This window comes from Schistocerca nitens, chromosome 3 (genome assembly GCF_023898315.1).
Source record: "Schistocerca nitens isolate TAMUIC-IGC-003100 chromosome 3, iqSchNite1.1, whole genome shotgun sequence".
Classification (NCBI taxonomy): domain Eukaryota; kingdom Metazoa; phylum Arthropoda; class Insecta; order Orthoptera; family Acrididae; genus Schistocerca; species Schistocerca nitens.
The window spans coordinates 58863947-58881009 of NC_064616.1; positions in this window are offsets into that span (position 1 = coordinate 58863947).

The window sequence follows — 17063 nt, forward strand, 5'->3', positions numbered from 1 at the left end:
TCTGCCGTGAAAATGTGACAGAGTTACATGTCAACATATGACAAAATTGCATAGGGTTACTTTTACATTTATAATATAGGTAATTTATGGATTACTCAGAGTGCCTTTCAAGAAGAAGTGAAGTGCTATATCCTGACTGAAATACGCTAGTTCCTGATGAAAAGGCCAAAATACGACACAAGGTTCTATTTGCCGACAAGAGGACATCGGCGAAATATCAAGGTGCATAGAACAACAAATGCACTGATTGTAAGAAGCCTGACGATGCTGGAAAATCGAAGCGCATGGCTTCAAATAAAGCTGATTATGGTAGTAGCTCGTGGCAATACTTTTTCTAAGTAACTAGAAAAATAATCCAGAGAGATCTAATATTTACCGAAAATATATGAATGCTTGAGCCTCAACACAGCTCTAGATATTTACAAATTTTGTCACAAAGTAAAAGATTTGACTTTACTTGCATAACTAGTAAAACTTACACAATAGCTCATTTATTTGCTACACAATCACGAAACGATAAACGCCGTCACGTTGTATTGTACTTTTATGGTAAATTCTAACAAAAAGGACACAACAAGGCGGAACACTGTGGAGTTTTGTTCTGCAAGCAAACAAGGGAGAGGATTTTGTTATGGGTTGCTGGTACCCACTTTCTACAACACAAATGCTCACGTGGATTGATACAGTTCCCTATTTACATAAAGTGGCAATTTTAGTTAACTTCAATAGAGCTCACGTGTTGTGGTACAAGCTCGTAAGTAATAGTCCCGCTATGGTCACTAATCTGGTCGCTACGTACTGTCGTAGCCTGTGATGAACTAAACCCGCTCTGCGAACAAACTAACAGACGCCAAACTGGATGACCGACTGAGTGAGTGGCTGAGCAATCTGTATGTACAGGCTAATCTCAGGAAATGCTGGAGGGAAATGTAAACAGTTCCGCCTTGCGCGTCGAGGGAGCAAGTTGTCCTTAGTACCGCCCGCACCGCAGCGCCACGCGTGCCGAACTTGAGTTTACTCAGTCTTGTGTGTGTATCGGGCGGTGTCGCATTGTCCTTGCCTAACGGAGTCTGTTGTTGGTTTGTTCTCTGGCGGCGGCGTTTTCTGCCCACGTCACGATGTGTGCCGAGACTCTCCGGAATATTTCTCGACTGGCTATCGTTCGTTTCAGTTTTTACAAGAGTACGCGTCATGTTCAAACAAGCTCCTTAGAAATTCACGATTGGTTGGTCGAAACGATTGGCGTTACACCTGATCAGGTAGATACTGCTTATTTTGACTCTGATTTGTATGCACTTTTCCTGAGGTTTGAAGATCCCCTGCAAGTAGACCGGCTTCTCTCTTGGGTTGGTTCTCACATCGTGATGGTTCTGTTAGTTCAGTCCTTGGCTCTGAGCACTATGGGACTTAACATCTAAGGTCATCAGTCCCCTAGAACTTAGAACTAGTTAAACCTAACTAACCTAAGGACATCACACACATCCATGCCCGAGGCAGGATTCGAACCTGCGACCGTAGCAGTCGCGCGGTTCCGGACTGAAGCGCCTAGAACCGCAAGACCACCGCGGCCGGCAGTTCAGTCCTTCTTGCAAATGTGGCGATCGTGTATTTTCTGCTTAGCGTTTACAGTTTTCCACCTGAAGTGGGCGATTCATTTCTTACATCCGTGATGCTTACTTTTGGAGTCGTTCGGCATATCCCGCGGGAACGCTGGTCTACACAACATCTCTTGCAGTGTTACAGTAGTATCTGAACTGTAGAAATGAGTGTTCAAAAAAGTTACTTCACGCATGAATGTTTGTCGTTACTGGATTCATGTTACATATTCAGGACAAAAAGGAACCTGCTTCCCTTATAACGAACGTGGCCATCTCAAATCCAATTGTCTGCTTCGTGTTACGAGTTTAAAGTCATCCTATGAAAAACGTTGTCCGTTGGCATTAGGTGTATTAGTATCTCCGCAATCTGCTGTGAATACTTCTCCCGTCTCAGAGGACGTTACGGAGATATTACTCCCCACTTTGCGCGATTTTCTGCCGTTACCGGCACGTTCAGATATGGACCCTGCTGTCGTTAAAGTGCTGCCACCGGTAGCACAATTTAAATGCCGGTGGACTCAGGATGGCGAAGATTTTGGTCACCCCTCCCCACTCTCGCCTCTCAGGGAAGGTGATGGTGGAGAGTGCTTCTTCCCGTAATGATGCTTTGAATACTAAAGGTAACTGCAGTTCTCGTTTCGCCAGGGATGATGTGACTGGTTTTGCTGATATTGAAATTAGTGTAGCATCTGCGAACTCTTATCCAAACGTAGAAACGTCTGTTCCGGTGGGTTCCTATTATTTATAGGCGACACCGTCTGCTTTTCTGCCTTTCAGTGTTCTAGTGCAATACCATCCCTTCCTCATTCTGAAAGGGTGGAGCAACAGATCACTACGGATACTCTTGCGGGTAGTCAGATGATGTAGACAGCTTCAGACGCTACACTGCCTGTAGCTTCTTTATCTGATAATGTTCATCCCTCCTGGTTGTGTTTCTCGCATTTCCCCCCCCCCCCCCCCACCTACCCTCCACCCCTCACCCCACAGCTGACCATGATGAGTCCGCTACCCTTCAGTGTCAATAAGTTGTATGTCGCAGGGAGTTGTGAAGCAACGTTTTGAATCTGAGCGTGTAGCGTCGCGCCGAAAAAAATGAAACATAGAATCTGCACCTTCCGGTGGGGAGGATCCAAATCCTGGACCTCCTTCTCCGCCCTCTGCCGGTGTTGTTGCGAGTGGGACGTAACGTGTAAATACTTTTCTAGTTCTCTTTTCATGCCTTATATGTGTTAATTAATAATGACATATACATTTTTTACCCTCTATCTTAATAGGAATAGCTCTCCATTACGTCTTGCTACGTTACGACGATCTATCTGTGATTGCCTAGCTGATTTCGTGTGTTTGAAAGAGTGTTACTTGAAGTGTTTTGTCTCCGAAATTATTGTGTGTTTTTTAATGATGCGCCGTAAAGTTCTACCGATATGCCCGTGCGCTACAGGGACGTTATTCCGCTGACTAACTTAGTAATGCATGACGAACGATGGTCCAGGTTTTGGGTGTAGTTTTTATGATCTCATATTCATTTTTCTTCATGCTCCATCTGGATTTGGTTGTATATATGACCGCGCGCGTTTCTATAAGGAAGAAGCCATTTATTTACTTCGTCAAAACACGCGAAAAATTTTGGTGGAGGAGGGGGGAGGGGGGGGGGGGCGAATTCCAGCTACGTATTATATGTTTTGAGTAGCTAGTAAGTGTAGGTTCTGGCTCACTTTTTCATAAGAAAACTCACTCGCTCATTCACTTGCTGGCACGTTAACTCGCTCACTCACTCTCTTATGAAAAATTTACCCAGAACCCACACTGATTCACTATTATCCCCATGTTTTCATCTATGGCTCACAATTTTCTCATAAAAATTCCATTTTTTCTGAAAAGGTGAATGTAAGGAAAAAACTGGATTTTTTCTGAAAAAAGTGAATGTAAGAAAAAAATTCGAATTTAAGAAAATAAGTTAAACTTACATTCTTATTGTATATTACTTACCATATTTACATGCACACAATCTGCATTGTTATGCTATGAGCCAATATTTACCATATGGTGGTTCTGAATGGGATAAACTAGCACCTTTTGATATTAAAAAAGAAAAAAATGTGAAATCTCAGGCAAATCTGCACATGAATATATATTCGATCTAGAATATCCTAAAGAATTGAATGATTTGCATAAAGATTCATCACTTGCACCAGAGAATAAGATTATACCTAACACTAAAAAAAGCAAGTCATTGACTACTCTGGTTGACAAAAATAATTATGCAGTTCACTATAGAAATCTTAACCAATACCTGTTTCTAGGAGTGAAGGTAACAAAAGTAAATAGGGTATTAAAATTTAACCAGTCTAACTGGTTGAAAAAGTACATAGATCTAAATACAGAAGTAAGAACTAAAGCAAATAACGATTTTGAGGACGTTTTCCACAAGCTAATGAATAATTCTATTTTAGCAAGAGCATGGGAAATATAAATAACAGGGTGTATAAAAATTTACTGTAAGGTAAAGAAAAATGTTACAAACTTGTAGAAAAACCAAACTTTAAAGCAACAAGGTATTTCCATCCATATGAATGTAACAAAAATTAAATTTAATAAACCCATCATGTAGGTATGAGTATAACTGATTTATCTAAAGAACTTATGCATGATTTTCACTATAGAATTATGAAACCAAAATATGGAAGAAATATTGAGCTGTGTTATCAAGATATGGAAACCTACATCTACAATATAAAAACTCAAGATTTTTACAAAGACATGAAATCGATGAATGATCACTTTGATACAAGTGATTCTCCAACAGAAAATATTTATAGTATTCTATAAGTAAACAAGAAAATTTTAGGAAAAATGAAGGATGAATGAAACAGAAATATAATGAAATAATTCTATGATTTCAGAGTAAATATGTATGTTCTTAAAGTTGTGGACAAGGAGGAGAAAAAACCAAAAGGAACAAAGAAATGTGTTGTTGAAAATAATACAAGTTTAGAAGATTATAAAATTTATTTGTTCAACAATAGAGGACAGTACAGAACAATTAATATGACTGCAACTGGAAAACATGAAATCTACACAACTGATGTAAAAAAGAAAGCACTGAGTTGTCATCAGTACAAGTATTTTTTTTAAAACTAAACATACATTATCATATGGACATTACTCATTACTGTAATGTTCTTCATAAATGATATTTAAAATGTTAGTAAAATTTTCTATATAAATGGAAGCTCTCCTGAAGAAGCTCAGCAATGTAAGTGCCTCTAAAGTAGTTTAAAAAAATAAATTAGTTAAAGGTTAAATGTTTTGCGTAATGTTACTGTGTGAATATTTGAATACCAGATATGGAGAGAAAATATGTTTGGAACTAAATAATAAATTTAAATTCATTTTGCCAGATATATATATTTGAAAATAATGACTGGTTGGGATCTTCAGTTTTTTGAAGAATAACAGATGAATTTGACATATAAAGGAATGAAGAAATCGAAATATAAAAACAATTAATTTCACGATCTGGAGTTCACACTGTCAACTTTTTTAATTTTATTTTTTCCTATTACAATTTGTAATACTTAAAGGGGTAATTCCAAACAGCTAAAGCAGTGTGGTGAATGTCAAAATAAAAGAAAATATTGCAGAATTTTATAAAGATAAAAATCGAACAGATGGATATTGTAGTGTGTGTAAAGAATGCAAAACATATTACCAGAAAATTAAAGTCATATGTGAATGACTTACAAGTATAATCAAGATTACACTAAAAAAATATGAAAAGACAGAATTCATTAGTCTCATGGCTGTTAAAGAAGAACGAATTATGAACATTTTGATTTATATATGGTAGAACAACATGTAGTTATACACAGAGTGAACTTCAGAATATGATCTTGGAAGGTGTCACTGTAGTGTAGATACTTTCGTAAAATTACAGAATATAGCTAGTTTTAACTTGTAATTAAGAGTGATTTGAGAATGATATGAAGGATAGATGCTACACATGTGCTTCACAATGATGCAGAGTCGAAATAAGCTAATCACACAATTAAATAAAAAATAGTATTAAAGCCTACTATGGACCATGTTTACATTTATAAAACATCTCGAGGCTGTGATCCCCACAAATGCAAAACATTAAGAATTGTTTGTTGGCACAAATATTTTAATATCTGGGATGACTATATACAAGAGCAAATGATTAATGATATATTCACTCCTCATAAAAATTGGGTATTTTAATTATATTCTATTAATAACGTTTCTACACAATGGACAAGACTTATATTCTGTTCCCCATTTATCAACACATTCTTTATGAAAAGTATAATCAGAGTTTGTTTAGACTCCATTATTTCACAATGTTTTATCATTTTTGTGTGAATGATTCAGATAATTTTTTATATTTTTTAGTGTAATTCCATTTAACTTTATCTTTAAACTCTATTATAAATTTTCAGACAACATAACATCCCATTTTATTCTCTCTTGAAGTTCTCTCAAAAAACTTTGCATAAAATTCGTATAGTTGAAAAAATGCCAGTTATTTTTATCTTTAACCTTTCTAATAAAATCATCTGACAAATTGCCTCATAATATTAGTATACATTTCAAATCTAATTTATCCTGAAATTCTCTTGTAAAATCTTTAGTTAATACAAAAGTCCAGATATAAAATTCCATCCTTCTTTGCTATGTAGATCATTCTTTTTAATATGATCAACAATTTTATTTTTATATGTTCCAATTGTTGTTGAATACAATTTATATAACTTCCCCAATTTTAAATTTTTAAAATTATAGTTAATCAATGCATTACGTTTTTCCTCTTTCAATTTAGAATATCTTTCAATTTCTATTTCTTTTGCTTTAGTTCTTAGATTCATCATAGAAAAATTTATTCCTTTGTTATTATTGTTAATAAGATGATCAATAAATTCTTGTTTTCTCAGTTTAGAATACAGTTTTATTTCTAGTTATTTCTGCTAGTTTTTAATTCATTGATTTTTAGGTCTTGCAGACTCTCCATTTATAAGAAATACTTTTTATTCGAAAAATACAAAATCTATTTTCAGATGGTCAAAATTCTGAATCCAAATAAACGTAAATTTAAAGTATTTTAAAAATCTAGTACATTTAGTTTAGAATCATCTATGATGATCGTACTTGAATTCATTGACCGCAATAACTATCGACTAACTTTAGGTAGTTGATTTAAAGATGTTTGAGACAAAGGATGTATTGATTATGATAATATTTTATGTTTTGTTAAGTATGGTGTTTTAGCAAGTGATGTACCAAACTCTGGAAAATTAAATTGCTTCAAAAAAAATTATATTATAAATCATAACTTGTGTTTTATTCATTCCAGAATTTCAGGGTCCCAGAAGCTGGACCCTGAAAAATTGGAAAAATTTTTTCTTAATAAAAATTATTTTCATTAAATGGCAGCTATCGTGAGTACGTCTATGATGAGGAAATTTGAATTTATTCAGAAGAACGATTATCAACTCAATATGTGTAATTGGTTCAAAGATATTGGGTTGCATTGTTTGAGGAAAAGAATGTGTTGATAACTGATGATATTTTAACAGTTCTGTATGGAATTCCTGGGGGATAGTTTCTACTATGGAAATTTTAAACAACTGAAAAAGGATTATGTTCAATTTCTTAAACCTAATGAAATACCACACACAGAAATACAGCATGATAATCCATTAGCTCTAGAATATGAAAACAGTCAAAATGAAATGATTACATTAAAGAACTGATTTTATTAACAATAAATGATTTTAAGGTATCACTAATGACAATCAATGTAAAACAATGCAAACAAGCAAGTAATTATTACTTAACAATTGAATAATTCCTGATTGATTTCATAAAATATACAGCAGAATATAATTCATTCAATCTCAACAACTAGCCATTGAATTCAAAGACGGACTGAAAATAGAAGAACAACAAAATAACAATTTGATGTACAACTAATAGAAGAGAAATCTAAAAATAAAAAAATTAAGTTAGGTAAATAACAAATTACCTAAAATAAATTGAATGACATCATCTAAATAATCACAACTGATATTCTACAAAAAGATCATTTCCTTGAAGTTACTGGAACAACAATCAAGTTAACAAAATCTAGATTATTTACATACAGTACTGAAGAGCATCCAGACAAAAAAAATTATTATGTACTTTTTGGAAAATGAATCAACTAGAAACTGATGGAAGAAAAATTTAATCCTGCTTTTAAGTGCTTCAAGATTGAAGAAAGTAAAGAACCATACCATATGAAATTTGATGATATAAAATACTTTATAGTTAGTGTGGTTGAGGAGGAAATTAATTCATTACTACACAAACATGTTCTGAGTAATGATGATACTAAAAATTAATTATATGACGTTAAGCAAATAACAGCAGAATATATTCAACCTATTATTATCACTCACGAGCTTATAAGATAGTTAAAAATTATAAGATAATTAACAAAATTGTACTAGAGAATGACTAATGAAGAAATATCTAGAAATATTCCTGAAATCCATGAAGAATATCCAGATAAAAATAATGTGATAAACCAAACATTCAAATAACTTATAGAATTAGGGGAAATATAAAAATATGGAATGAGATAGCAAATATTTTAAGTATATTCTTTGCATGGTAAATAGCAATGGCCTTGCCACAGTCAGTACACTGGTTCCCATCACATCACAGAAGGTAAGTGCTGATAGGAGTGGCTGGCACTTGGATGGGTGACTATCTGGGCCGCCATCCGCTGTTGCATTTTTGGGGGTGCACTCAGCCTTGTGATGCCCATTGAGGAGCTATTAAACCAACTAGTAGCAGCTCCGGTCAAAGAAGACTATCATAACGACCAGGAGAGTAGTGTGCTGACCACATGCTCCTCATATCTGCGTCCTCAGCTGAGGGTGACTGGGCGGGTGGATAGACCCAATGGGCTACTTGTGGCCTGAAGATGGTTTAATTTTTTCTTTATCACATGGTAACCTGTTTTGTAAAGTATTCATAAACAGTACAAATGTCTTCACTATCGAGTTTGTATAAATAATTAAAACTCTGACCAGTAAATTGATTTATGAATTTACAGAGTATATCATTATCATCATCAAGATAAGATACAGACAGAAAATATGAAACTGTTAATTCTCGTACTGCATGGTACACTTATACAGGGTGTTACAAAAAGGTATGGCCAAATTTTCAAGAAACATTCCTCACACACAAACAAAGAAAAGATGTTATGTGGACATGTGTCCGGAAATGCTTAATTTCCATGTTAGAGCTCATTTTAGTTTCGTCAGTATGTACTGTACTTCCTCGATTCACCGCCAGTTGGCCCAATTGAAGGAAGGTAATGTTGACTTCGGTGCTTGTGTTGACATGCGACTCATTGCTCTACAGTACTAGCATCAAACACATCAGTACGTAGCATCAACAGGTTAGTGTTCACCACGAACGTGGTTTTGCAGTCAGTGCGATGTTTACAAATGCGGAGTTGGCAGATGCGCATTTGATGTATGGATTAGCACGGGGCAATAGCCGTGGCGCGGTACGTTTGTATCGAGACAGACTTCCAGAACGAAGGTGTCCCGACAGGAAGACGTTCGAAGCGATTGATCGGCGTCTTAGGGAGCACGGAACATTCCAGCCTATTACTCGCGACTGGGGAAGACCTAGAACGACGAGGACATCTGCAATGGACGAGGCAATTCTTCAAGCAGTTGACGATAACCCTAATGTCAGCGTCAGAGAAGTTGCTGCTGTACAAGGTAACGTTGACCACGTCACTGTATGGAGAGTGCTACGGGAGAACCAGTTGTTTCCATACCATGTACATCGTGCGCAGGCACTATCAGCAGCTGATTGGCCTCCACAGGTACACTTCTGAAAATAGTTCATCCAACAATGTGTCAATCCTCATTTCAGTGCAAATGTTCTCTTTGCGGATCAGGCTTCATTCCAACATGATCAAATTCTAAATCTTCACAATCAACATGTGTGGGCTGATGAGAATCCGCACGAAATTGTGCAATCACGTGATCAACATAGATTTTCTCTGACCGTTTGGGCAGGCATTGTTGGTGATGTCTTGATTGGGCCCCATGTTCTTCCACCTACGCTCAATGGAGCACGTTATCAAGATTTGATACGGGACACTCTACCTGTGCTGCTAGGACATGTGCCTTTACAAGTACGACACAACATGCGGTTCATGCACGCTGGAGCTCCCGCACATTTCAGTCGAAGTGTTCGTACACTTCTCAACAACAGATTCGGTTAGCAGGAGAGCATCTGTAAAGTTTGGAAGGTAGGAGACGAGATACTGGCAGAAGTAAAGCTGTGAGGACCGGCCGTGAGTCGTGCTTCGGTAGCTCAGATGGTAGAGCACTTGTCCGCGAAAGGTAAAGGTCCCGAGTTCGAGTTTCGGTCGGGCCCACAGTTTTAATCTGCCAGGAAGTTTCATATCAGCGCACACTCCGCTGCAGAGTGAAAATCTCATTCTGGAAACATACCCCAGGCTGTGGCTAAGCCATGTCTCCGCAGTATCATTTCTTTCAGGAGTTCTAGTTCTGCAAGTTTCGCAGGAGAGCTTCTGTAAAGTTTGGAAGGTAGGAGACGAGATACTGGCAGAAGTAAAGCTGTGAGGAGCGGGCGTGAGTGGTGCTTCGGTAGCTCGGATGGTAGAGCACTTGCACGCGAAAGGCAAAGGTCCCGAGTTCGGGCCTCGATCGGGCACACAGTTTTAATGTGCCAGGAAGTTTCATATCAGCGCACACTCCGCTGCAGAGTGAAAATCTCATTCTGGAAACATCCCCAAGGCTGTGGATAAGCCAGGTCTCTGCAGTATCCTTTCTTTCAGGAGTTCTAGTTCTGCAAGGTTTGCAGGAGAGCTGCTGTACATTTGGAAGGTAGGAGACGAGATACTGGCAGAAGTAAAGCTGTGAAGACCAGGCGTGAGTCGTGCCTCGGTAGCTCAGATAGTAGAGCACTTGTCCGCGAAAGGCAAAGGTCCCGAGTTCGAGTCCCGGACGGGCACAAAGTTTTAATCTGCCAGGAAGTTTCATATCAGCGCACACTCCGCTGCAGAGAGAAAATCTCAGTCTGGAAATATCCCCCAGGCTGTGGCTAAGCCATGTCTCCTCAGTATCCTTTCTTTCAGGTTTGCTAGTTCTGCAAGGTTCGCAGGAGAGCTGCTGTAAAATTTGGATGGTAGGAGACGACATACTGGCAGAAGTAAAGCTGTGAGGAGCGGGCGTGAGTGGTGCTTCGGTAGCTCAGATGGTAGAGCACTTGCACGCGAAAGGCAAAGGTCGCGAGTTCGAGTCTCGGTCGAGCACACAGTTTTAATCTGCCAGGAAGTTTCATATCAGCGCACACTCCGCTGCAGAGTGAAAATCTCATTCTGGAAACATCCCCCAGGCTGTGGCTAAGCCATATCTCCGCAGTATCCTTTCTTTCAGGAGTGCTAGTTCTGCAAGGTTCTCAGGAGAGCTGCTGTAAAGTTTGGAAGGTAGGAGACGAAATACTGGCAGAAGTAAAGCTGTGAGGACCGGGCGCGAGTGGTGCTTCGGTAGCTCAGATGGTAGAGCACTTGTCCGCGAAAGGCAAAGGTCCCGAGTTCGAGTCTGGGTCGGGCACACAGTTTTAATCTGCCAGGAAATTTCATATCAGCGCTCACACCGCTGCAGAGTGAAAATCTCATTCTGGAAACATCCCCAAGGCTGTGGCTAAGCCATGTCTCCGCAGTATCCTTTCTTTCAGGTTTGCTAGTTCTGCAAGGTTCGCAGGAGAGCTTCTGTATAATTTGGGAGGTAGGAGACGAGATACTGGCAGAAGTAAAGCTGTGAGGACCTGGCGTGAGTGGTGCTTCGGTAGCTCAGATGGTAGAGCACTTGTCCGCGAAAGGCAAAGGTTCCGAGTTCGAGTCACGGTCGGGCACACAGTTTTAATCTGCCAGGAAGTTTCATATATGCGTACACACCGCTACAGAGTGAGAAGCTCATTCTGGGAACAGATTCGGTGATCGATGGATTGGTAGATTCGGACCAATTCCATGGCCTCCACGCTCTCCTGACCTCAACCCTCTTGACTCTCATTTCTGGAGGCATTTGAAAGCTCTTGTCTACGCAACCCCGCTACCAAATGTAGAGACTCTTCGTGCTCGTATTGTGGACGGCTGTGGTACAATACGCCATCCTCCAGGGCTGCATCAGCACATCAGGGATTCCGTGCGACGGAGGGCGGATGCATGTATCCTCGTTAATGGAGGACATTTTGAACATTTCCTGTAACAAAGTGTTTGAAGTCACGCTGGTACGTTCTGTTGCTGTTTGTTTCCATTCCATGATTAATGTGGTTTGAAGAGAAGTAATAAAATGAGCTCTAACATGGAAAGTAAGCATTTCCGGACACATGTCCACATAACATATTTTCTTTCTTTGTGTGTGAGGAATGTTTCCTGAAAGTTTGGCCGTACCTTTTTGTAACACCCTGTATATAAAATTTTGTAATAAATATGTTATTTCAATGTTGATGAGTGTCAACCCTGAAATCCTTATCGAATAAAAAGAGACTTAGTAAAACTTTATTCATATGGTATTTCAGCTAGTATTAGTGTACCAGCTGAAAATATTAATGATAATAACAGGAATTTAGTAAAAATACTTTAACATTATAATAATAATTGTACTAGTATAATGTATGATAACCCAATACCTTTAGAATATAAATATATACAGAGAAAGACATCGAAAAAGTTACAAAGATTTGAAGAGTACCAAAATGCTGTCTTCACATCTTGACACAAATATTATTATTAAATCGGTTTTAAAATCACAATACAGACCCACCTCCATGGTGGGTCTAACTTTTATAAAGTAATATTATTTTTATCTTCCCAAGTGTTATGTGAATTATCAAATCCTAACAATTTATCATGTACCGTATCTCCTTTTTTGTCAAAACTTTTTCAGCTAGATATACATCTGGATGATTAGTTTTCTGTAACTCAGAATTATAAAAATTTCCTTCAACTTCTTCACCATATATGCTCTCAACTGGATTAGATTGAATAACATCTTCGATTTCGAAAATTTCTGTGGATCAGTTGGCTGTGTATCCTTTTCCAAAAATTCCTTTAAGCTCACTAAATCTAACTTTCGGCCTATTTTAAATTCAGCATCAGCTAAAACAGACTTAAGCCCGCAGCTTACTTTGTCATTCGATACAAAAACAGGTGGTATATAATTATTTTCATTAGCTTCTCCTGGTTTCATTTTCATTGACCAATACCCTGTGTTATTGTATTCATCAAATAGATTTTTAACTGAAACAACCCACTTGTAATTAGCTTGAAGACTAAATGTCTTCGAATATGTACATTAAGTGTTCTATTAAATCTTTCTGCAACAGATGCTTCTAATTCAGAAAAAGTTGAATAGTGATTAATACAACATTTTTTCATCAGCTCTAGAAAATCGTAACTGTAGATTTCTGTACCATTTTCTGTTAGTATATTTCTTGACTTTTGCTTTAAAATGTTTTTTCAAAAGCATCAACAACATTATTGCCCATTTTATCTTAAACTGGAATAGCATGAGCAAATTTTGAACAAAAAAACATCAATAACAGTTAATACACATTTATATCCTTTATTTATTTTGGAAAATCCTTTAAGTTACCAGAATTCATTTCTGCTAGATCTGCTTGCCATAAATCAGCTATACCAAGTGAAATGACATTCTTCTTTCAGAACTGTTTCTCATTGTTTTATGCAATTCCCTCAATAATCTCTTCACAAACACTGAGAGGGGGAATGTTTCATTCAAAAGTTTTTGAACAAATTTACTCTGTTTGAATTTGAATATTGTGCAAAGAGCTTCAGTCCTCCATCTTCCATTTTTAGTTGCTACTCTATTAGGGTTATGTGTGTCAGTAAATTTTTTACATTTCAAACAATACATATGATCCATGTATGTAGATTAAAAATTTAATAAATTTTAAATTATTGATCCATTCTGTCATTATCATTTGATTATAAAATTAGTCCGCCAAACACAAGTAATTCACCTGAAACAGGTAGAGATTTAACAGATTGATTTAGGGATATAAATATTTTATTTTCCATTTTCTTTTCAACTAATAGATTATTGAAATGTCTCAGATAAAAAATTTGCACTCACATAAATTAATATTTATACTTAAAAAATTAAATGAAAACAACTAACTTTAAAAAAATTAATTTTTTTCTTAAGAAACTAGATATCTTAGGAATTGATTAACATCTCATTTCTATAAATAATTTAATAATAATTATCAACATTTTATCTTTGTATCTCTATTTTTAAATTTGGTAAGCACCAGGTCACCATTTACATTGCCTCCAAATAGAATAATTGTCTTGAGTTTTACATAATCCAGAACAATTTAAATTTTATTTTATGTTTGTCATACATGTTAGTTTGAAGATTACGTAATTGACTTGGGTATGGTGTCAAAACTGTCTTTGAGAAATAATCACTAAAACCTTTTCTACTTCCTTTTTGTAAGAAATTTGTTTTATCATTATGAAGTAGTTTAAATTTTCATTAAAGTATTTTATAGTGAAATAGTTATTGAATTGTGTTAGAATACTTGTATATTCAGTTTTGTAACATATTCTTTTTCTAAATATTGTTGCAGAACTGCATCATAACCTCTTATTCTATATTTAAATCTACTTAAGATTCTATCTTTAAAATCGATAGAGCCTTTGGTTACTTTAAAAACCTTGTCAATTCTTTTTTAAATTGTTTGATTATTTTTTTTTAATTTTGGATCTATATCTGAATCTGATTTAAAAATTCCTAATATTATTTTCATTTTGTGTAAGTCTCGGTTTTTATTTTTCCATTATTTTGCTTATTTATTATATTCCAAAACGTTCCTTTATTAAATTTAAACTATCATTAAACTTGCAATTGGCGGATAATAGCTTGAACTCAAAGATACAGAAATGGGCACCAGTTACTTCATTAAAAGTTTGTATGCAATGTTGAACCAATATGCAGTAAAGAGCCTTCTGTAGCTGGTGCAAGATATTTAATAACTTCTTTAGGAATATTTCCTCCAAATGTATCAAACACAATTTCTTTATCTTTTTTCTTATAATAACAAATCCAATGTGCACAGGGATCATCAATCATGAATACACCACAAAAATATTTAATTCTTTATTGCGTACCAATTTTTTCACTATCGAAATTACTTATTGAAGTACGATACCTAAGGACTAATCTTGGAACTTTTTTTACTCCAGTGCCAGCTGAAACAGTCTTTGCTTCATCAATACCTGCCTCTAGTCTGCAACTCAGACTGGATCCACATCCTTTCTTCCCCATTGCTGAATTATGTCTTTTTGTTTTCTTTATCAGTTTTTCTTTGTTTATTATTGCATTTGCAATAGCTTCCGATCGACCTGCTAGTGAAGCGATAGTAGTTATTCATACAGGAAAGCCAAATATTCACATTAAAGCCGATGAAGTTTTAAATAGAATTATTATTGAGTACAATGTTAAATTATGTATGGATATAAAAGATAGTATTGTAAGTGTGCTAAAATTATTGATCAATCTGTTGATGTTAATAAAAAACTGTTGCTAACACTGTTCCTAAAATTATTTAATTCCAATTAATTAAAAAATTTTAATTTATCTGATGGAATGTTTGTAAAGCATACTCATCATTTTCATTGAGAAACTAATATCATTGCTTCATTCATGCCAAATGCAGAATGTGGTGGACTGATAGTTCATAAACCACATTTTCCTGTATATATTCCAATTTTTGATCTTATTCAGGATTTAGAAATAACCATAACTGATGATGATGAAGAGCTGATAGACTTCAGTTGTGCTTGTGTAACAGTTGTCTTACAAATGGCTTAGTCACAGATTTTTGCTGACGCTAAATATAATTTATTCTTTAATAAATAATGAAAAAATAGAGGGTTATGAATATACACACTCCCTGTGCATGAGAAATCTAAAAATAATTTAAATGTGCCAAAAATATACAGAGATCAATATTAATATTGGTGGTTGTTTGGTACATTATAGCCATGCTCAGTTATATTCAAGCTTCAGTATTATGGGAACCGATGATACAGATTATCCAACATATGATAGAAAATCCGATAAAAAGTCAATTGATAATTATGTAGCAAAGCTATTTGATTTTGTAACAATTAATAAAGGAAGTAATAGTTTATCTACAACTGAATATCTTTTAATTTCTTTGTCAGTTTTATAGTATTTGACTTCATCTGTTACCAGTAAAATAGGTATGGAAGGATATGTACTTAATAATGGCAAAATAAGGCGTTAGAAAATGAAGTGCTTCATCAACTAAATATGCTTGTTGGTTTCTTTAACTACTATAAAGAAATTTTATGGGAAAGAGATGTTCTGTAATTTTTGCTTGGAGTTTTAGTGCTCGAAATGCTCTTCTTATATGGTCTGACAAAACCTGGCTGGGGTCGAAACAAAAAAAAAAAAATATTTCCAAAGGAAGGAAAAATTGCAGTAGAATCTAATGAAATCTGTGTACCAACTGTTAAATATCACCCAAATTTCCATATTTCAAGTTATAACACCGAGAAAATGTACTGAAAAATCTCAACATTCCGATATCTTTTTATCAACTGCAAACTGCAGAAGTTGCTGGATTGAACGGTAAGAAAAATTTTGAGTTAGACATTATGAATTTTTACAACTCTGTAAAGTTTGATATGCCATACATATTTCGTATATGTTGCATTTCAAACAAATCGTAAAAAGAATCAGTTGCTTGACTTTTCATTATTGGATCACATTATATACTAGAATTTGTACCTGAAAAACGGAAGAAACGAAATTTTTCCCTCAAGAGATATGGAATATTAATCCACCTAATAATTTTCTCACAGCATATGATGCAGTTCTCGATTTTATAAGAGTTACACTACTCAAAGGGAACACTGACGTAAGTCGACATTATTTCGTAATGAACTACCCTACCTACGTGATTAACATAACTCTTACAAATAATACTGTAACGTGGGAGATGACAACAATGAAATTACTTGCAACTTATAATGCATAATTTCTTGCAGGTACTTTAGCATACAAAGTTGTGTATTGTAGAAAGAACCTTACTTACGACGGGCAACAAAGAATTTTATCTGAGAATTTTTAAACCAAGACATTGCATATCTTATTTGAATAGTCCTATTCATTTAGATTATGATAGCATTTTGAATTTTTAAAATCGGTTGAACTGTTGTTTCGTGAGATAGCAGTTCCCTCAGTGTGAGTGGCATCGGAAGATAAAAGCTTGCTGGCGACTCGAGGCTGAAGGCTGAGCGAGATGAGATAGTAGCTCCTTTCTGTAAAAAGGCTCGTGACTGACTGAGCA